The sequence below is a fragment of the Dipodomys spectabilis genome, unplaced genomic scaffold (genome assembly GCF_019054845.1).
Source record: "Dipodomys spectabilis isolate Male_0828 unplaced genomic scaffold, ASM1905484v1 ptg000024l, whole genome shotgun sequence".
Lineage (NCBI taxonomy): Eukaryota > Metazoa > Chordata > Mammalia > Rodentia > Heteromyidae > Dipodomys > Dipodomys spectabilis.
In genome coordinates, this window is record NW_024870701.1 from 30,223,881 (window position 1) to 30,246,589 (window position 22,709).

The 22,709-nt window shown below is 40.2% G+C and overlaps 1 protein-coding gene across 1 annotated transcript in view; it reads left to right on the top strand.

The window, feature by feature from the left end:
- The first annotated feature begins 206 nt into the window (after positions 1 to 206).
- Rab27b (RAB27B, member RAS oncogene family) overlaps positions 207 to 22,709 on the top strand; it is a 56,493-nt gene continuing 33,990 nt past the window's right edge. The window contains exon 1 of the mRNA XM_042675126.1: positions 207 to 456. The gene's annotated coding sequence lies outside the window, so the exon portion shown is untranslated. The remainder of the gene's footprint in view (positions 457 to 22,709) is intronic.

A 22,709-nucleotide genomic window follows, 5' to 3' on the forward strand; every position in this document is an offset into this window, starting at 1 on the left:
GGCTGCGAAGGCTCCGCGCCCCGCGGCCCCGCGGCGAGGGGATTTCATCGGAGCCCGGTGCGTGTCTGAGTCTCCTCGCAGCCTGAGAGTGAGTCATTGGCCGGGCTGAGCCGGGCACATCCGCGTTGGGACGCAGACACGCCTTCTTCTCACACAAACCTTCCTGATCCCCGACTCGGGTCCCGCCGGACTCCCGGGCTGGTGCTCCCCGCCCCTGCCACTCGCAATTCTGAAGGACCGGGGGCCGGGGACCGCCCGGTGTCGGGGCGATCCGGAGCCACAGGTTGGGAGCGGTGCCCAGCACCGTCCCCCGCCCCCGGCTGAAGCTGACCTCTGGCTGGGCGCGCGCGCGGTGGCCACCCCGGAGTCCCGGGGCTGGGAAGGGCAGGAAGGAAAGGGAAGGAGACGTCGCTGAAATCCGACACCAGCTTTCCGGCCCGGGAACCCCGCAGGCTGGTGAGTTGGGGGACGAAGGCGGGCTGGGTGGCAGATCCGGCGGGGGCGCTGAGGCCGGGTGGAGAGCGCAGGCCTGGAGATCCAGGGCCCCCTGGCCCCGTGGGGACCCGGTGGGGATGCCCACTGCACCGCTCTCTTGCGCCCCCTCCACGCCCCCAGCCCCAAACTCCTGTTTGGGTGTTTGGTTGGGGTGGGGAGGTGGAAAAAGCAAAGCAAAACAAAAACTGGGCACAGCAGTGTCTCAGAGAACAGTGATTCACAGGAAGGGCACGATGATGGTGTGTTCAGAGTTTCACTCGGGGAGAGAGCACTGGCTGTGGCTGGCCAGGCAGGTGACAGGATATTTCTAGGTGCTTCTGTGGGGAAGTGGGTGGGGGGGCGGAGGGTAGGAGGGAAAGGACTCCGAGACTCAAGAGTCCATTTCAGTTGTCCAAGGGTTTGCTCAGATACTTTTGAATTCCGATTCTGTGTTGCCACTTCGTGTGTGTGTGTGTGTGTGTGTGTGTGTGTGATCACAATAAACTCCCTTGCAAGATCGCCTCCACTCAATACAGTGTTATCTAATTAAGCCTCCGGAAACTATTGAGGCAGGTGGAGTGTAAACAGAGCCGCCTTCCTAGGAAAAAGCTGTTGGGTTAAAGCAGACACACCTGTAACACGTCTATCACGTCTGTCAAGACTTCGTATGTCAAGACTTAACTCTCAGCCTCCAAGACTGCAGGTCGTGGCTCAGCAAGGAACAGGCCGTTTCGGGGTTATTAACCACAGAAATTATTGTTTAATACTTTCTTCAGTCGAAGCTGTGACTTTTGGGCTTCGTTCTGCTGCAAAGAGAAATGTCTTCTTCTCCGAGTTTAGTTGCATTTACCCTTGTTATTTTCGGTAGAATATTCATGGTGTTTAGTGAAAAAAGGCATGTCATTAGCATAATACAAGCTCAAGCTACTGAACACTCAAGCTACTGCAAAGTCCAATTTTGTGCTTCCAAAGCAAGAGTGGTACCTGGCTTGTGATCCCCTCCCTGCAACATTGTTTCCCACTTTGCTAATGTTACCCTCTGCCTCCTTGGAAGCAGCCATTCCTGCAGGTGTCAGGGAATTCCTATGGATGGGCAGGAGAATGGCTACCGCTACTTCCCCTGTGGGAGCCTTTCCTGCTTCTGATCTGACCATGGCCACCCTTAGGATGTTACCATCGTAGGAAAACAAGACATTTCGGTGGAAACTGGATGAGCCTGTTCTTACAGATGCCAAACAGGATTAAAGGGAATCTGTCAAATGTGAGAGCCAGCCACCCATTTCCCTTGTTATAGGTCATTTCTAGAACCGGAACATTTGACCTGATAGGGAAGTGAACCCGACAATAGGGATGTTTTTCTCCACTCTGTGACACACCACCCTAGATGAAAATCTGTCTTCTAGTTTCAGAATGGCCATTCACTTATTCAATCATTCTTCTGGAAACACAAATGTCATCTCTTTTCCACCTTGATTTTTGGAAATTTTTGATTAGGTTTTGGTCTCGCTGGTCAAAACAGCATAAAGGGTAGACAGAAAGTTTGTCTCCCAATTATTCCTTGCTATAGTATATGTTATTATATATGATATTAAATTAAATATGTTATCTTGTTATGACATGTAATTCTTGTTATAACAGGTTTCTTGTGTTGATTTGTCAAGGCTGGTTAACCAATAATTCAGCATTGGAGCAATTAATTGTAATGTCAAGATGACTGAGCTCGATTGCAATAAAAACAGGCAAGGCAAACCAGATGTTCCCATGGAGAGATGGCTCTCAAAAGGGAATGATACTTTATTTCATGATTACGTATATATGGAATTTAATTAATAGAAGTTGGAAGCAGCAGCATCAATAAGCCTAATAACAAACCTGGTATAAATTTTGCACACAGAGGGGAGGGCATTACCTAATTTATTCCAGGTCCTTCATGACCATTATTCATGCTTTGCAAATATTGATCTTTTCTCATGAGTCTTAAAATGAAGAACACCTGTCTGTATTAACAGTACTTAGAGTATGCTGTTATAGCTAAAACAAATCTTTAATAAGTTCCATCTTTTAACTAAAAATAAATAAATCTTCAATATGTTTGTTCAACAATTCTCTCTCTCTCTCTCCCTTTTGTTTTCTTTTTTTTTGGCGGGGTCGGTTGTGGGGCTTGAACTCTGGGCCTAGGCACTGTCCCTGAGCTCTTCAACTCAAGGCCAGTGCTATACCGCTTGAGCCACAGCGCCACTTCCGGTCTTCTGGTGGTTAATTGGAGATAAGAGGCTCACAGACTTTTCTGCCCAGGCTTGCTTTCAACTGCAATCCTCAGATCTCAGCCTCTTCAGTGCCCTCACCTCCTTGGTGCCTGGCTAAGTGTTCGGGATTCTATGTGAACAGAACAGATGAAAATTCCTATGGAGCTTACCTGCAGAGCTGGTAGACAAACACTAAACCAGATGAGCAAGTTCAGTCTTTGTGACCATGCAGAAAAATGCTAAGGAGAGAGACCAAAGCTGGTGGCAAAGGCTTGCTAAGGTTGCCTTTGTAGGACAGGTTTGCCTGACTTGATAGGTCCGTGTTAACTGGAGCAAGGGAGGGAGGGGATCTGAAGAGGAAGAGCCTCCTAGACCAATGAGCAGCAAGCGCGGGGTTGCCGGCCATCTTCCAGAAATAGCAAGAAACCTGTGCCCAGGATTTGAGGGAGAGCATCTACAGAGGCAGGGAAGAGCAGAAATATGGAAAGGAGGATTATAGGTCCGGTCACAAAGGTGTTGAAGGTCCTAATCAATATATTGCCTTTTGTATTTTTATCAGGGGGAGAACAAGAAAGTCTGTGATTTAGCTTGAGCCTATTTATCTATTATTCTATTATGCTTAAGTAGTTTCCACAGAGATTTCAATTCAACACATCAGCGTGTGAATATAATGCATCTTGGTCAGTGTCACCCCTTTCTTCATTCTCCCTCATCTCTCCCAACCTCCCACATCCCCTCGATTTATGGAATATTAAGACTGCATCCATCCACACTGCTCCCCCCATTGCCCTCTCCGTTGACCTCATCATCCTTCGCAACACGTGTTCTAGCTTTCTGATACTCACTTTGTTAAAGCTATAAGCTAGTCGTTCAAAAGAGTTTCATCATTGGTATCCTTCCCTGTACGTACTCTAGTTATCATGTTTGTGTAAATATGCATATGACCCTGTATATGTTTACATATGTGTTTATAAATTTAGAGCTAATTTGCACATATGAGAAAAAAGCATGTGTCCTTTATAGCCTCCTTTTAAAAAACTTTCTTAATGGCTAGTTACTGAGCATGCTACAAACTTGAAGGCTCCTTTAAGATCTGAAAACCAGAACTTAATTGTAATGAAAGATTTCTGCTATTTTAGAAATTACCATCCAATGGGTGGGGAGATAGACATGGTAGTCAAGAAACAAACAATTCTGCATGGGTTAGTGCCAGTAAGAAAAATATCTTGAAGCAGAAAATAGCAGAAGTGGTCTAGAGAGTTCTCCATGATTCTGGGTCTGAAAGACCCTCAGGGGAAGGGATTCCATTGTAACTTTTATTTCATTTTTTCATTGAAGCATAATAATTGTATATATTTAAGTGTCTTTGTATTATTCTTAGGGGTCCTGGAACCAAACTCCTGCAGAAACTGAGGGACAACTGTACATTTTGTAAGGGTCAAATCAGGTATTCAGTATACCCATCACGTCAAGCATTTATTATTTCATTGTAATGAGGGCTGAGATGAAGGCTGGGATGTAGCCCACTGGTGGAGCATCTGCCTAGCATGAATTTGGCTCTGAACTGGATCCTCAGAACTAGCAGGAAAACAACAGCAACAACATTTTCTGTAATGAGTGAGAACATTTAAGATCTAAGAGAGTGATCTTTTCAAAACAATCTCTCTGGCTTCCCTAATGAAAATTGGTTGTAGCATAACCAATGTAAAAAAAAAAGACCAGATGGACCAGAGATAGGGGTGAAGATTAAAGTTAGAACCCTGGTCATGGAGAGAGGCAGATTGGTTCAGAAAATAGTGGAAGGCAGACTGACAGGACTTCCTAATGCATTGGATACAGGATGGAGATGATAGGAAAAGCAGCTCAAATGAACAACAGGTGCATTCTGAAGATATTGGAAATGGTAAAGCTTTCTAAGATGTGTTAAGTTGACCAGGTTAACCTCAAACTCACTGTGTAGTCAGGCTGGCTAGATTTTGTTTTGCTTCCTTCTTTCTTCATAGAAAAAAATAGTGTTCAAAGTAGAAGGATTAAACAACACTAAAAAATTAAGCTAAAAGGCGGAGAGGTTATTGTGACTGCAAGGAAGTACTTTAAGTGGAAAAGATATCCTTTAGGAAAGAACAAGCCAGAAAGAGCAAAAGCAGCTACAGTGTTTTGTCCTGGGGATGAACTTGAAGCTTTCATACAACTGAGAGAAGAAGGCAAAGAGTGAAAAGCAGATGGCAGCGGATATAAGTTGAGGTTGGAGACACTATTTGTGAAGTCACTGTAGGAGCAAAGACCAACAAAGTCCAAGAAGGGCAGAGACCCAAGACTTCCTTGTCAGAGGTTATTGCAGAGAAGCTTCTTTGAAAAATGGAACTTCAGGCTCTTTTCCAAGGTTCTCATATATATATACACATACATACATACATACACATATACACACACATATATTAGGTTTTCTAGACCAAAAGTAAGAATTGACAGTAAAAATTTAGTCATAGGAAGCAAAACAGACCAAAGTAAATGAAGATGTAGCTGCTATGAAGCAAGTATTTAATATCCAGAAATGCAAGATCATCATTGTGAGGTAAAGTTATATTCCAGGATACTAAGCTGCTCCACCCACGTAATTGCTGAGCAGTTTCTAAGAAGGCAGACACGGCCTTATAAATTGGTGGGATTTACAGCTAACAGTTATTTTTTACTTTATTATTAATCAAATATTGCCAGTGCTACATTGTATATATCTATGGGCTTGACATCTAATCTTCATAAAAATCATCATTCTGTGAGAAACAAGGCACTATTGAGTCGTTTTAAACATCCTTGTGGTCTAGCAGTTTCTTTCCCCTCTCTTATCCATTTAGATAGCTATCTATAGATATAAATGTATATTTCTGTGTAGCTACATAAATATAAATGTGGAAAGACAGAGAAAAACAGACAGAAAGATAGAAAAGAGGAAATGTTCTCTAAAAGATTTAGAAGGAAAAGTATAAGACTTTATTTCAATCCTCTTTATTTATTGCCAATTATAGTGAACTCAGGGTCAACCCAATCTCTATTCTTGGTGCTTCCTTAATTTTCTCAGGAAAATCAAACTATATTAAATCTGACCTGAGGGACACACAGAATGAGAACAATTAGAAAAAAAAAACAGTGGGCTTACTTTATATTTGTCCATCCAACTTGAGCAAGGCAATCAGACCTTGAAAATCTTGTTCAATAAATTAGGTAGTATTTGTCATTATGTGGCATATACCATATTATTTTCATAAATAAAAAGTACTATTGATAAATATGTATGGGAATATAAAAATTTGAGGACTATAGAATGAAATCAGGTGCCACTGGCTAATTCCTATAATATTAGAAACTCAGGAAGTTGAGACCTGGAGGATTACAGTTCAAAGCTAGCCAGGCAAAAAACATTTGCAAGACTCCATCTTCCATTAACCAGCCTAAAGTTGGACTGAAGGCATGCCTCATGTGGTAAATCACTAGCCACATAGGCAAGTGTAAGAATGTATACATATGCATATATGTGTATACTCATATATAGTTATATATATTTTATATACATAAACATATATATGTATACAGTCACATATATTTATATTTTATGTTATATTTGTATGTATATATTTGTATATATGTAAAAATTAAACTATTCAGAGGACAAGAAAAATGTGTTTAACTATCATATGTCCTAGATAACATATGGGAACCCTTGAATCTATGGATCCAGATACATTAATGTTATACCCTAATGATTGATGCCAGATGCTCTGAAATGTTAGAGCAAGTTAATTCTTCTTCATATCACACGATAGCTTTGTTCTAGCTTTGCTATGATTGAGTTTGAGGCAGATTTAAGACCTACTTGCAACTTCAAGACCTACTTGCCATATCATAGCATAATGTATCTTCATGTTCTAAAAGAATTAAAAAAAAATAATTCTCACCAAGCTCTGAGGCCTTGAGCCTGTCCTAGCTATCAGAAATCTGGGGTCTGAGGATCACAATTTAAACTCAATTCAGCTACAAAAGTCCTCTAGTCTATACTATCTTTGTTTTCAGTTCATTTTGCCTCATTTTTAATTTATCTGACAGAAGTGGGGACAAAGCATGAACAAATGAAGCAGTGGTACTCACTAGATACCACGTTGAAAATGAACTATACAATCTGTGAGTATGTGTGTGGGAGAACTGGATGAGATGAGGGAAGAGGTGACATTGTTCAAAAGGAAATGTACACATTACCTGACATATGTAATTGTAACCCCTCTGTATATCACCTTCATAAGAACAATAAATATTTTCTTAAAAGCTGGAAGTTAAGGTGTGGCTCAAATAGTACAGTGCCAGCCTCAAGCAAAAAGAAAAAAAAAAAAAGCACTCAAGAGGATAAGGCCCTTAGTTCTAGCCCTAGTACTGTCATAAAAATTTCTCTAGTGAGGGCTGGGAAGGTGGCTCAGTGGTAGAGCACTTGCCTTGCATGCATGAGGCCCTGGGTTCAGTTCCTTAGCACCACATAAGCAAAAAAAAAGCGAGAAGTGGTGCTGTAGCTCAAATGGTAGAGCGCTAGCCTTGAGCTGAAGAGCTGAGGGACAGCGCCCAGGCCCAGAGTTCAGGCCCCATGACCGACAAAAAAAAAAAATTCTCTAGTGATAGTGATGATTTCACAGGTTCCAAAAGTATGTATGCTATTGTTAAGTGATTCTCACGAAAAAAACACGTCAAATGATTACTTGATTATTCTCTTTCTCCTACTTTCCCTTCCTCTGCTCCATGTCTACCTCCACATCTTAATACTCTTCAGTTCACCATTTGAAAAATTGGTGGACACTGGCTATTATGTTTATATTAGGTTTTTTATATAATTCTCTGACTGCTTCTCACTCTCCCTCATAATGATTTCTGATTATTATGTAGTCAGTACAAGAACATGTTGTATGCTTACTTGTCCGATTTATGTCCCCACTGCGTTTCTTCTGGACTTCAGGTATGCAAAGCTTTCTTTGTTGTGGGTGCATAATATGAGACACTTATATCTGAATAACCGTATTTTCACAAGTGTTTCTTAGATAATTTGCCAACAGCTGCAGTTATTTGTGTTCTGATTATTATAAACAGAAAAACAAAAATCCCCCAAACCATGTCCATGACTCATGGATAAGTCAGACACCACGAATCCACATCCACAAATCCCAGTCAAGATTTGTGATTAGAACCAAGCTAATTTTCAGCCTTCTGTTATTTACCTTCAAGCACTATATCATTCACTAAATGATTAGTGAACTCTGCATCTTCTAAATTTTACCTATCTGTAAATGTATCAATATTTCATATTCTCTTGGGAAATATCGGTGGTTTATTTTTAATTGCTTGTTTGAGTTTTGAGTAAGCTAACCTCATGGGCTAACATCTCTTTCTTCATAAAGAGTGTCTGTCCTATTTGAAAGTGTGATAATAAAAGTAAAGTGCATAAATACTGTTACTGTGGAGAAAAATGTCCTCCTACAATAAATATGTGTAAATACTTGTGACTATTCATGGATAGTTGAATATTGATAGATATTTGTGAATCACTTTAAATGGTGTTCTAGGTGACCTGATTGTCAAGGAATACAATACTGCAGATATTTGGCTCTTTCTTGAGAATGACAATAAGCTCCATCAATTTGGCTTCCACATATCGCCCCAACGTGTGCCTTTATTATAGACACCAGTTTTCAAGTCAGCATAATTGTGTTAGAGAATCAGAGGTCTGATAATTTGGGTCTTAAAGGGCACAGGTTTTCAAGTTGTATTTTTCTTACTATTGTCATTCATTTGGACTAATTCTTGTCACATGTAACTTGTTAAGATTTCTGAACTTTTGTGTAGTATATATACAAAGTATGAAAAAAGGTAAACAAGGGTTAGATTAGACAATCTTTCTATTGTAGACATAATCTTAATGATTTTAGTTTTAGTTAGCACGACTATCAAAAAATGGCCAAAATATGATTTAAAGAAGGAACTGATCTATAGGATATTGATGATAATTAGATCTCCAAGCCACATGGTCTCAAGGAAAAGTGACTATAAAGGCACAAGTAGAGGTTCTCAGTGACAGAGGGCCTTTTCCTTTCTCTGATGTATTACCTAACACCTTCAGATCCTGACAGCTTACCTTGATCCAGCAGTAATAAAGGAAAATCTAGTAGTGTGATTAATAAAGTCTTGTGTGTTTGTGTTTGTGTGTGTATGTGTGTGTATGTGTATGCCTCTGCTAGGGCTTGAACCTACAGCCTGGGTGCTGTCCTTGAGCTTTTGTGCTCAAGCTAGTAGTGATTTGCCACTAGAGCCACAGCTCTACTTCTGGCTTTTTAGTGGTTAATTGGAGGTAAGAGTCTCACAGATTTTCCTGCCTGGACTGGCTTTAAACTGGGCTACTCAGATCTCAGCCTCCTGCGTAGCTAAGATTACAAGTGGAGCCACTGGTGCCCAACAACAACAACAACAACAACAACTCCTCCTCCTCCTCCTCCTCCTCCTCCTCCTCCTCCTCCTCCTCCTCCTCCTCCCCCCCTCCCCCTCCCCCTCCCCCTCTTAAAGCAGCAACTAACATTGAATTCACATGACCTTAAGATTACCCTGTTTACTTGGATCTTAACTGCACTGATATAAGAATGAAAGCAAGGAGTGAAATATTGCATGACATCCATTCTAGTGATGACTTTTCAGAGCTACATTTTTACCACTGTTACAGTTTTTGAACAAATCCAGATCATGCTGAGCAATGGCTGCTGTTACCATGAAACTTTAAGAGAAAAACAAAAGATGATTTTGTTGCAGGCCTTTTTAGGGAAATGCTTTAGCCTCAACTTCACCTACTTAATTGGAAATAATGAAACACTTTCAAAAGCCACGCCTTCCCAACAATCCATAAAGACCTGTCTGGGAAGATAATCTTATTCCAGGTCTGCTTTTCCATGGGAGTGAGATGGTCACCTTGAGTCTCTTTCACATGCTTGGAGGGTAAGGCATGAATGCTCCTTTTAGTACAAGTTATGAGTAAATGGATCTTGCTGGGAGCTTCATCTCAAAGCCATCTTGCTTTCTTTTGGTATTTTTCTGCATTCCTTACTATCAGAACTTCTAAGCTAGGAAACTGACCAGTCTTGGCAACTAATTAATTGATTGAAATAGTTACAGATCAAAACTGATAATAGATTACTCTTCCCAATAAGCATATTCTCTTGTTTACCTTAGCAAAAACCCAAAGGCATGCCTAATCTGAATGGTTCCAAGCTTCAAAACAGAGTGGTAAGGTATAATTTGCGACAGAGGGATTCCATCAGTCAAAGATAAAGCAGGTTTTACCACAATGTTTGGGAATTTCTGGAAAAAGCCATACTTCAAATCTCCACTGTATCAACAAACCTAAGGCCAGACAAAAGTCCTAATTCTGAATGTATGTCATTCTTGTAGAAAAAGTCTTTGGTCTCCTTTCTGTAGACTCTCTTAAGCCCATCCCTGGGAAAGTTACTGATCCTTACAGAGAGTTTCAAGCTGTTTTCCATTCCTGTCTACAACAAGTAACAGGGTGTCTAGCAGTGAGTTCTCAGTTTCCCATCTATTGGGTGATCATGGTGAGTTAAGGCGCAGTCAGTGAGCTGGCAGGTATTGTAGTGCTTCTGCAGAATGCAGTAGTACCTGATCAAGCAGCCTGTGTATCTATCAAGAATGGTAGCAGGCTTTTTCCCTAAATTAACTCAGCCCACAACTAGCATAAGAGGCTTCCATTTATATGCAGTTATTTAATTGCAGGCTCTCTATAGATGTCCACAGTGCATCCGCAGTAGCCAACCTTGCAGGTAAAACACTTGCAAAAGATCTCTTGGTTGATAGTATTTTGGTCCTATTATGGTCATTTTAGAGTAATTTGAATGCAATTTTTGTCCTGTGTTACCTTTAGAAGCACATGCCAATATAATATTCAGTCCAGTTTTTCAACTACAGGCCGACATTATATAGAATCAAAAGATTCAAAACACAGAAATCACAGAAAGATAATAGCCTGACTTCCCTCAAAAACCAACAGATACATTATCAGGCACAGTGAACAAAATTACATCCCACATTTATCTTAAAGTATACTTGGGAATCTGCGATGTACCAAGTTACACACATGTCTTGCTGGCTGATGACGGTTATATTATCACTAGTTCATGGTAGGAAAAGTTTGTCTAGTTCTTTTTACCTTTTTAAAACTTTACTCAGTACCTAACTGTAATCCCAGTTACTAGGAAAGCTAAGATCTAAGAATCTTGGTTTGAAGTCTAGGCAGAAAAGTCCTTGAGTTTGATCTCTAATTAACCATCTTAATAGCAACTGGAAGTGTGGCTCAATTGTTAGGGCACCAGCTATGAGCAAAAAATGTTAAATAAACATGAAAAGCCTTCAGTTCAAGCCCAGTACTGCCAAACAAACACATAAACTCACACACACTAGGTTACACGCTACATATTTCTATTATGTTATAAATATCTTATAAATTATACCTATTACGTTATCAATATATTATAAATATTATACACACATACACACACCCTGTTTTCTATGTGTATTTGACTTATTTGGCTTTTTCCAAATGCTAATCAATTTCAAGTCTGTACTGCTTAGAGAAGTGATGTGGAAGTTCTTGCCTCACATATCTGAATCACATGTCTGGGTCCTGAAGCAGTTTCTTGCTCATTCTACCATAATAGATGCCTGGGGCATATAACTGGATTCTGAGAGATTTCATGGGTTTTGTTTGCAAAAGTTTTAGGGCAATTAAGCCAATGTGCTAGCATAATTTCTTGTCACATTTCAAGGTCATGAGATCTAAATGTATTTTCAGGAAAGATACCTATAAATTTGTATGCATGAAAGAAAATAAGAGAGAATTTGTTTCATTTAATTTTTAATCATAAACTAGATTGTCAGAAAATTGTCCAGCCTATCAGAACTTAAATGAAAATATCTAGAAAGACAAGAAATACAACAAACAAGTTACAGGCTAAGAAGTCTTTTACCTTTGGACTAAAGTAGAAATAAAAAATTATGACCCATATATATATACATATATATGTATATAGTTGTTGTTTAAGTTTTAATCTGTTTGTTGGTCATTGGGCTTGAACTTAGGGCCTAGGTACTGTCCTTGAGCTTTTGAGCTCAAGGGTAACACTTGACCACTTGGAGCCCCAGCTCCACTTCCAGTTTTCTGGTGACCAATTGGAGATAAGTATCTCATGGACTTTCCTGGCAGGTCTGGCTTTCAATTGGCAATCCTCATATTTCAGCCTCTGAACAGCTAAGATTACAGACACAAGCCATGAAAGCCAGGCACCATAATCTATTTTAAAATACGCGGTACTTATAGGTTATATCTGTCTTCATTCTCAAGAGCAAAATACTTACTTAAGAATATTCTTGTGCTGGATACCTATGGCTCAGTCCTTGCAATCCAATTTACTTGGGAAACTGAGAATAGGAAGATCATAGTTCAAGACCAGCCCAGACAGAAAAGTGAGTGAGACACCTTCTCAACCAATAGCAGGATTCAATAAGTTACCTGTCATCCTAAACTCTAGGGGAGGCTGAGATTGGTAGGATCATGGTTCAAGGCCAGCATAGGCAAGACTCCATCAAGCTGGGTGTAGTGGCATACACCTGTCATCCAAGCTATGATAGGAATCTGAAAATATACTAATGGAGGTCTAGGCACAAGCCTGGACAGGAATCAAGATTGTATCTAAAAAGGCAATCAGTGAAAAAGTGCTGGAGACATGGTGTAGTGGTACAGTGCCTGTCTAGCAAAATACCTTAAGTTCAAACCCCAGTACTGCCTACTGAATATTTATTTGGGGTTCAGTCATGATAGTTCATGCTTATAATTTCAAGTATTCATGAAGTGGAGTTTGGGAAGATTATGGCATGAGACCCTCCAAAATTAGAGAGACCCTATTTCAACAAACAAGCCAGGCATGAAGGTACATGTGTATCAGAATCCCAGGCATGCTACATGGGAAGTGTGAATCACAAGACTTACTGGAGGCATAATTCAAATGGTAAAGCGACGCAAGGCTGGGTGTCTGAATTCCATCTCTAATAATTGCCAAAGCAAACACAGAAACACACAAACAGATAATACATACGTACATATATACATGCTTAGTTAAAAGGCTGTCACAATGAATAATTTTGCCAGTTTCTAACAAAAGCATTCGATTTACAAATGTTTGCAAGTTTTTTGAATTCATGTACTTATTCTCCTTTTTAATGGTCAGATATGCAAACTTCTAATAAGGCAGAAATAACCTTCAAATTTGTTTGTAAAGTTGTCCCTGGGTATAGAAACAACTGTACAAATAAATGACATGATAGCAGCAGTAAGAGTAAGAGTCATAATAGTTAGAGACATAATTACTAAGAGATATAAGCTGACTGGGTTTAGTTGTTAAAAATACTGTGGTATTTGAAATTCAGGACGGTATAAAAAATAAACACATACCCTGTGGAATTGACAGTTGTTAAAGGTTAGTGGAGGTACATGGAACTCTAGATTTTCAGTGAAGCTCAAAAGTTTAGCCTATTGTAACAAGCTATTCCTAACTTACAAGAATGTACATAACATTGTTTGTAAAATAGCATCAGGGATGAATATGACATTTTCTGTTTCCTCTTCTGATGCTCCAGGCACTGGGATGACATTACACATGTTGAACAGCTACCTTGGAGCCTGCTGGTCATTCAAAATAATTGGGACATTTAGAGCCCATGAGCACGGATCTGTTGCATGTCAGCAGGGTCAAGAGATCAATGTCAAGCTTCCATGAAAGAACGCAGCTCAAAGTGGCTTATTTAGAAACCAGACACACTGTCACCTTTCAGCACAATCTACTTGATTCTCACACTTTAAAACAGCAAGTGAATGAGGATGCTTTCTCTTCTTCTAGACATAAAAGTGAATGCAAAACCTTTTCGAAATATTTCTTCAAATTCTGTAGGGCTTGCTTGGATTGGAACAATATTTTTAATGTTTTCCTTCCTTTCAGTTAACCAAGAGTAAAGCAGTTAATAAAAAAGCATAAACATTGCAATAATCACCTCACACAGTGTATGTTGATTGACAAGTTGTCCTGCAATCTACATGTTGTATGACATTGAATTAGCTATCAACCATGACAAATGGCTGTGAGTTAAAATATTCCAGAGCTCCAGGCAATAATCCTAGTAGTTTCCTGAATGAAAAATTCAGGATCTTTCATTAGTACAGAAGCCAATTGAAGGCCAGATTGAAATTCAACTGAATATTTGTTTCATGAGCAAATTAGTCTTAATTTACATCCACTCTTAAATAAAAGGCCTTTATAAATGTGATGTTACAAGAACTTGAATAGGTGGATTGCTGTCCTTCAAAATTCCCATGTATTTTTTTCTTACTTTCTACTGGTTTTTGCTCCATGTGTACCATTATGCTGGTGTCTGAAAAGGGAGTGTGGTAAAGAGACATTGTTCAGGTTGCTCATGCTTTACATCATCAGTGCTAGAAAGATGTGTCTCCCTGTCTCCCCTTAGAACAATATTTCTTTCACTAACAATTTAGCACAAACTCTGTCTGGTGTTGGTGAATCATTCCTATAATTTTAAGGACTCAAGAAAGCTGATATCTGGAGGAATATTGTTTGAAGCCAACAGGGACAGAAAATCCTAAGAGACTCTGTTTTCAACATAACCAGCAGAGAGAGCCAGGCTGAAGGCCCAGTTCAACTGGTCAAGCACCAGAAAGAAAGATGAGAGCCCTAAACCCAGGCTGAAGTACTAAAAACAAACAAGATAACCCCACCAATTTGACCAAAATTCATCATTATTAACCAACTTTCCCCTTACCTGTAAATAGCACCTTAATTCTTTGGCATTTGGTTTGATGCATTTATCTCAGTTTAGGGTAGGAATATATTGGGGAAGATCTAATTCCTCCTAGATAAGCAAAGAATTATTAGAATTGTTATTACAATTCTATCTTAACTAGAATTGGGATTATTATTAAGAATTTTGTCTTAATCTCCCAGTTAAATTGAGAATGGCTGTTATGAAGGGCCGCTGTTACAGAAAAGATGAGATGTTGTGAAATCCTTTATTTTATTCCTTTTTATTTGATTTGATTTTTTTAGTCTTTTCCTGGGGACTGAGTCCTTGTGTGTCTCCTAGGCTGCTCATATTCCTATTAGGTCAACAAATTGTACCTGTCAACTGCTTTCCATTCCCACAAGCTCTTATTTTCTTGTTAATCCAATAATTTAATTGTTATCTGACTAATTGAACAAAAGGTGAGGATATTAAATTTGAAGCAGTATATAAGGATTGCTGACAGCATAGTTATAAATTTGCCTCCTCAACTAAATGTGTTTGTAACCCCCAAATTAATACTCATGGTGCCTTGTCTGTCATTTGAAGAGTTGCAAAGAGGGGCAATTTTAAGTCTCTTGACTCAAGTTCCTAGCAAGGTCAAGCAAGATCATGCTGTACATTTTGTTCCAGCTCTCTCTCTCTCTCTCTCTCTCTCTCTCTCTCTCTCTCTCTCTCTCTCTCTGTCTCTCTGTCTCTTTTTGTCTCTCTCTGTCTCTCTCTCTCTCTTGTCCATCACTGGGCTTGGGCTTGAACTCTGGGCCTGGGCACCGTTCCTGAGCAATTCTGCTCAAGGCTAGCACTCCACCGCTTAAGCCACAATGCCATTTTGAGTTCTCTGATGGTTTATTGGAGATAAGAGACTCACAGACTTTTCTGATTGGGCTGGCTTTGACCTCGATCCTCAGATCTCAGCCTCCTGAGTAAGATAGCATGAGCCACGGGCACACTCCTGCTCCGGCTCTCTTGTATCCAGCTGTTCTTGTTGCGATCTACTACATGTCTTTTTTTCATAGATTGAGGTCTGAGGTGGCAGTTTTTCTGTTTAAAATGCATGTCTCCAGCTCATAGTTCAGTGATGCTCTCCATTGTTCAAGAAGGCTGAAACAAGCCTGGCAGAGATAAGACTTGAGTGAGATGAACTTCATTTTGAATGAATTTCATTTCAAATACTCTTCACTCTTGAGTTCAGTGGCAAAAGGACAAACTGTGTATGAAACCAAGTTTCTCCAAGCAGCAACGCCTAAAGCAAATTTATCTTATGATCATGATCGGATATGACCAGATGTGTAGGAATCTGACTTTAGATTTCTTCTAGAGCAGGGGCTGGTCTTTGTTAATTTTATGTTTGGAGCAACTTTATAGAACATAGCTGTAGTAAATATCATAACTACTGTAAGTCAAGTGCATTCAATATACTTTCTCCCATGAGTATAGACTTGCCACAGTTTAGACTTAGAAATAGCGATGCAGTCATGTACCTAAGGGAAGAATGAAAACCAGGAAGAGCTGACCCATATAGAGTACAGGAGCAGAGAGATTAAAATCAGTTTTGTCAGAGAACTTTCAACTTACAGTTGAACTGGCCTGGATTCTGGGCTTTCAGATGATAGAGGGAAAAAAGTTGAGTGCCATATCCTCAATTTTCTTATCAGATTAAAGAAAGTACTACACACCTTCTATCATTACATCTTAAGAGGAACTCTCTAGCACGGAGCAGAGAATAACAGTGATTCTAACCATAGCTTTGTAATTCATATGGTAATGGAATCTGTATGATGCTTTTCAGCTGGCGGTAGCAATGCCTGAGACAGGGCTGCTGTTTTTCTGTTCTGTTAAGCTATTTCTGCAGAAATCTAAAAACCTCTGCATTTTTGGGACTCTGACATAAGAAGCAGTTCTGGTGCATGTTATGCTACTATGTATGTTCTATAGGGCTCCAGGGCAAATTACTATGATATTAGAAACATTCATTTCTCTGACAAATGGTAGAGGAAGTTGTATTTGGGCAGGGCTGCTATGTGGAATCTCTAAAAGGATTTTTTAAAAAGTGAGGGGGGACATTTGTAATAGCCTATGGACTGGAAACTCGCAGGTGCAGCCTACAGGACAAGTGGCAAAGCTTGGGGACAAGTGTGGTGGCACATGCCTGCAATCTCAGTTACTCAGGTGTCAGAAATAGGAGGACTGAAGTCTGAGTCCGGCGTAAGGCAAAAGGGAGAGATCCTATGTGAACACAAACTAAAGCAAATAGGGATGGGATATGGTTCAGGTAAGACAGTGCTTGCCTAGGCCCTGAGTTCAAACCCTGCTACTGTCCCTAAACTGCTCCTCAAAAAATGAGGAAGGTTAAAGTCTCCATCCCAGCATAAACTACTCCAATGAAGAATATGAAATTAATTACAAATACCCATTTAATTATGAAGTTAGATAAATCTGAACCTTCTCCTCGCTGTCCTTGATTCTTTTAAGAGCCACATCACCTATATTTTTTAATTAATTCTAGCACTGATGGAAAGTATTTACTGAGAGGATGGGAAGAAGGTACAACACAGAGGCTCCAATTGCAAGAAAAACAATGTCGAGAGAAAACCAGCACAGGCTTGTAAACCATGAGAAGCTTCTTTATATATGCCATGCCTTCAGCTCCCAAATTCTTGAACTTACTTTGTCATGCTTTTGCAAGTATGTTTATTAACACAGCTCTTGTAAGCATTTATAAAAATAACATCATGGCTGTGTCATAAATCTGCATTATTAGCATTTCTTAAGATTTTTATTTTTTTAATTTTAATTTTTTGTGAACATACTGTACAGAGGGGTTATAATTACATGGGCAAGATTGCGGGGAGCCAGGGTGAACGCCATTACAAGATGGCGCCCACTTCCTTGCAGCTTGGAGGTAAACAACTCCATATTAGGCAATGCTTGGCGGGATTGTAGGTCCCGGGCTTTGCGCATGCGCGAGCCACGTAGAGTCCCCAGCCAATCCCGTGGCACCTGGTGACGGTGAAAGGCAGACGACCAATGATAGAACGACCCGTGTTCCTATTCCCTATATAAGCGGCCACATTTTCCTGTACGGGGGTCTCTCGCTCAAGATCTCCTATCAACTCAAAGGCTCTCCAATAAAGTGTGATCTGAGAAGACTCCTGGTGTGGCGTTCGTTCTTCCTCGCTGGCCGAGAAGGCGTTCGCCGCAAGTGGTGCCGAAACCCGGGAACCACGCGAGAGGCTGAACAGGAGCCAGAACTCAACACACGGAGAGGAGACGTCGGATCAAGAAACGCCACATTGGGTCCCGAGTCGGTTGACACGACTTGTCAAAGAAGACCAAGAAAAGAAGAAAAATGACTGCAAAATCTCTGATAATGATGATACTACTGATGGTCAAGATCTGCCCCAGCCAGGAGGAACACAGATGGGGGATCCTGTCGGTGTTCCCGAGACCGATGCCAGTCAAACATGATGCCAGACTTTTCCCACGATTATTTGTTATCTTTTAGGTAATTGGACTGGTGAATTTGATGAGATGCTGGATCAGCTGCGGATTGCCATTGTTACAGTGAACTCAACACGAGTGGACCCCGGATTGGTGGAGGGACTCCAGTCTTGGATCTCCTCTGCTGTTTCCTGGTTTAAAGAGTGGGTGGGAGTTGGGATGTTTTTGGCCTGCTGCTTGGGAGGATGCGTAGTCTGCCTATGGTTGGTCTGTTGCCTTCGAGCCCAAACCAGAAGGGACAAGGTTGTTATCTCACAAGCATTAGCCGCCTTGGAAAGTGGATCCTCACCCCAGATTTGGCTGTCAGCCCTAAAGGGCAATTAAGCCCTGCACTCCTGCATAGCCTTAGCACCCCGAGGGATCAGGGGATCCCATTGCACCGGGACAGGTATGCAGCTTACAATACGGGACAGGGTGCTAGGCGTATGCACTGCACTTGGGGAAGACCTCCATCTCCTCAAGAAGAGCAAGTCTGTTTGCATGTGGGTTGATGCCGTGCTTTCCCCACCCCTGGAAAAAAGGCATCGGACTGGCGGGCCATCCTCTGGGGAGAGGTAACCTGGAACGAAGGCTTTGCATTGTCCTCTTCTATTCAGGGAACAGACCTCTACTCTTACCTGTTGCCAAAAACAAAAAGGGGGAACTGCGGGGAGCCGGGGCGAACGCCATTACAAGATGGCGCCCACTTCCTTGCAGCTTGGAGGTAAACAACTCCATATTAGGCAATGCTTGGCGGGATTGTAGGTCCCGGGCTTTGCGCATGCGCGAGCCATGTAGAGTCCCCAGCCAATCCCGTGGCACCTGGTGACGGTGAAAGGCAGACGACCAATGATAGAACGACCCGTGTTCCTATTCCCTATATAAGCGGCCACATTTTCCTGTACGGGGGTCTCTCGCTCAAGCTCTCCTATCAACTCAAAGGCTCTCCAATAAAGTGCGATCTGAGAAGACTCCTGGTGTGGCGTTCGTTCTTCCTCGTTGGCCGAGAAGGCGTTCGCCGCACAAGATAATGAGTACATTCCTTATCAAGCATTGCAGCCTTCTTAAGATTTTTAAAATGTATTGAATCTTAGTCTTCATGTTAATAAAATATCAAAATGGGAGAAATTAATGGATTTTAATAATATATACACATACACTCACATATTTATATATTCATGTATGAGTGCATGTGTATATACCATACACATGCATGTAACATGAGTAACACATAATCTACATAACATGCATGTAACTTATACAACACATATACACACACATACGTGTTCTATATGTAATCTGAAGGAAAGGTAAAATAAGATGCAGACCTGAAAGGGAATAAAATAAAGGCTTCAGAAGACTAAGGAAAAAAGCAATCTGAAACCATCATAGCTTATAATAGATATTAAAAAATCTAATTCCCTATTTTTTTAAATTAAGAAGATTAGATTCAATTACATATAACAAATATGATTTAATGGAGATGCAATTTATTGGAAATATGAGTTTTCTGCAGACTGGCTGCATTGTATTCTGAACCTTACAGAATATAATTCATGACAGAAAACATCTAGTAAATCAAATAAGTGAAAATATTCAACTATACCATGCAAGAGGGGAGGAGCCGAAAGTTATGGAAACTCTTGATTGTAAATGTTGTTACTCGTAGTCTTTCATGTGTTTTTGAAGGTGACAATGGAGGTGAGCAAAAGCGTGAGTGAGATATGTGTGGTGAAGGTGTAGACCCTGCCAAGAAGGTTGTGCCAAGATGGCTGCCCTAACAAATGGAGGTGGTTGTGGGCCATGGGGTACTGCTGGGCCTGCTTTTAAATGACTGTTTCTGATTTGGATTTTTAAAAGCCTAACTTAGAAGACATGCAGCTGCCTAGTGCAGGGAGGAAGGGCCGGGGGCAATGGGAGAAAAGCACAGTTTCAACAGAGAGATGTCAAGAAAAACCTGGAGAGGCCTTTGCCTGGGCTTTGGTTCATGTAGCTAGAAAGGCTGTGACAAGATGGAGACTGGGCTGATAACCACTCCAAACCCACATTGGTCAGAAATCCTGACAACCAGCTAGCTATGCAGGGAGCTGAGGATCACGTCTCAATGGGATAATTACTGCCAATTGTTTTTGAGACCATTAACTTTGAAGACCCCCTCAGCACCAATTTGCAGTTATGATGTCCAGCAGGTAAACTTTTTTTTTTTTTTTTTTTTTTTTACTCTCTACCCACTAATACTATCTGTGTTAGAAAGAAGACCAACAGTTGGGGAAGTTTAGAATGTATAGACCCAAACTATTTCCAACAGAATGCTAAACAGCCATCTGACACATTCCTTTCTCTGGGAAGCTATGAAAATAGCACTGGTTTGGTAAGTTAAGTGACATTCTGTTTCTCCCTGGCAAATATTTGCTCATATTTTTCAAATAATTATTAACTACTGGTAAGCCCAAATTAGAAACTGAATATAACTTGTTAAATCCTTTGTAATTTAGCAAGATACCCGCTCTACACATAAACCCCACCAGTCACGTTTTGAATTAAGACCTTTAACACTGAAGGACAAGTAGAAAACTCCTACATGTGTTCATTTTGTATCCCATCTAAAAGTAATGATTTGGGGTCAGTCATGTTGCAAAAATAGCTCCTCATCTAAAGAAGCATTTAACCTAGAATTCTTTTGTAAAAGAGGCTCCCAATTTTATTTTAAATATATGATTAAATTTCATAAATGTATTTCATAAACAGTTCTTCTCTGACACAGTATAAATTGTGTTTGTGCGTTTACTGGGAAGGAAGGGAGGAAAGAAGAAAGCAAGGAAGGAAGGAAAGAAGGAAAGAAAAAAAAGGAGGGAAGCAAAGAAGGAAAGAAGGAAGGGAGAAAGGGAAGACTTATTTTGGACTTGTTTTGGCATGCACGATATGGACAGACCACAAAACCACTGGAGTTTCTGGGGGTTATTTGCTGATAATGACATTGCTCAGTCAACTTATGGCATAGAGTTGATTAGGAGAGAAGAAACTAACTTAGCCAATTTGTCTCTATATTTATGGCATTTTGTAAATTTCTTGCATAGAGTTCATGTTCAGTACATGTATATTGATACTCTTGTTGGTGTTCTTTTTGAAAATTAAGTATTGGCTGTTTTCTGGGTAGTTTGGAAATTTAGGACTATAACTCTTGGCACCAAAGATCTGTGAGCACAGAGCTACAGTGGGATCTTAAACTCTTTGGACCATCTCAGTGTACTTAGAGACATCCTGAGAGGGACTAAACACAAAATCTGAGGATTCAGCAACAAGGAAAAGAGAAAACACTCCAAGTTCCAAGAATTTCAGAGAACAGAAAGAGCTTGATGCATGACAGTCAATAGCAAGTTGTGAACTTGCTTTAACAGAAAATCCATGAAACCACAATGCCAGTGAGTCTAGTAGTTTAGAATTGGGTGTAGGCCCAGAACCCACAGGATAAAGCTGTGACAGCAGCAAGGAAATTGTAAGTGTAGTTTGTGCTAAGGATTAGCAATAAAAAAAGAGTTGGTTTCTTAATATTTTGTTAATTCTATTAATTAATTTGTTGGTCGTGGGGTTTGAACTCTGTGCTGGGCGCTGTTCCTCAGCTCTTCAGCTCAAGACTCGTGCTCTATCACTTGAGCCTCAGTGCCACTTCTGGCTATCTGGTGGCTTATTGGAGAGAAGAGTCTCCCAGACTTTCCTGCCAGGGCTGGCTTTGAACCACGATCCTCAGATCTCAGCCTCCTGAGTAGTTAGGATTACAGACATGAGCTACCAGCACCTGTCTCTGTTAAGTATTTTGAAGACACTCAGTCTTTTTCAGGGTTGTCTTGGTGTTTTGTGCCTTACAGACTCATGGGGTTCCCTGGATATGTCACTGGTCCAATTTTTTGGGGGGTATAAAGATTAGTTATTATAAACTTGTAATGACATGATATTTATCAGGATCAGACCTTTAGGTAGTTCACTCCTAATAGTTTTATATTGTTTTTTGCTTCTTTCTTCGGCTGACTTTCAGTTTATAAATATGTTTACATATAAATACGTATAAATATATAAACACATATTTTACACATATAGAATATATCATATAAAATATGGTATGAATATATAAAAGAACAAAAATGTGTTATATAGTATACACATAAAATATATAATGATATAAAGTGAATTATACACTTGCATATTATACTTCTAAATTTATATATTCATGGTTATATGAACATATAATGCATGTACCATATAAACATATGTATAATATATAGAAATATGTAAATACAAATATATATTCAATATATGTAGCTTTTTGCCTGTGGCTCCTTTTATATGCAGAATCCAGTGATGGTGGACATACTGTGGACATTTTGATGATAATAATAATATGAACATTTTTGATAGCTGAGTATGTTGATAATCCCCTCTGTTCCTCACCATTTTATTAAAATGTACATGCCTAGCTTTAGACTCTAGTGTATTAATAGAAGCACAGATTGTTGTGGGCAGTATTAGATACCATTGATGAAGGGCAGAGAGGATTTTCCCAGGTCAGGAATTTACAAT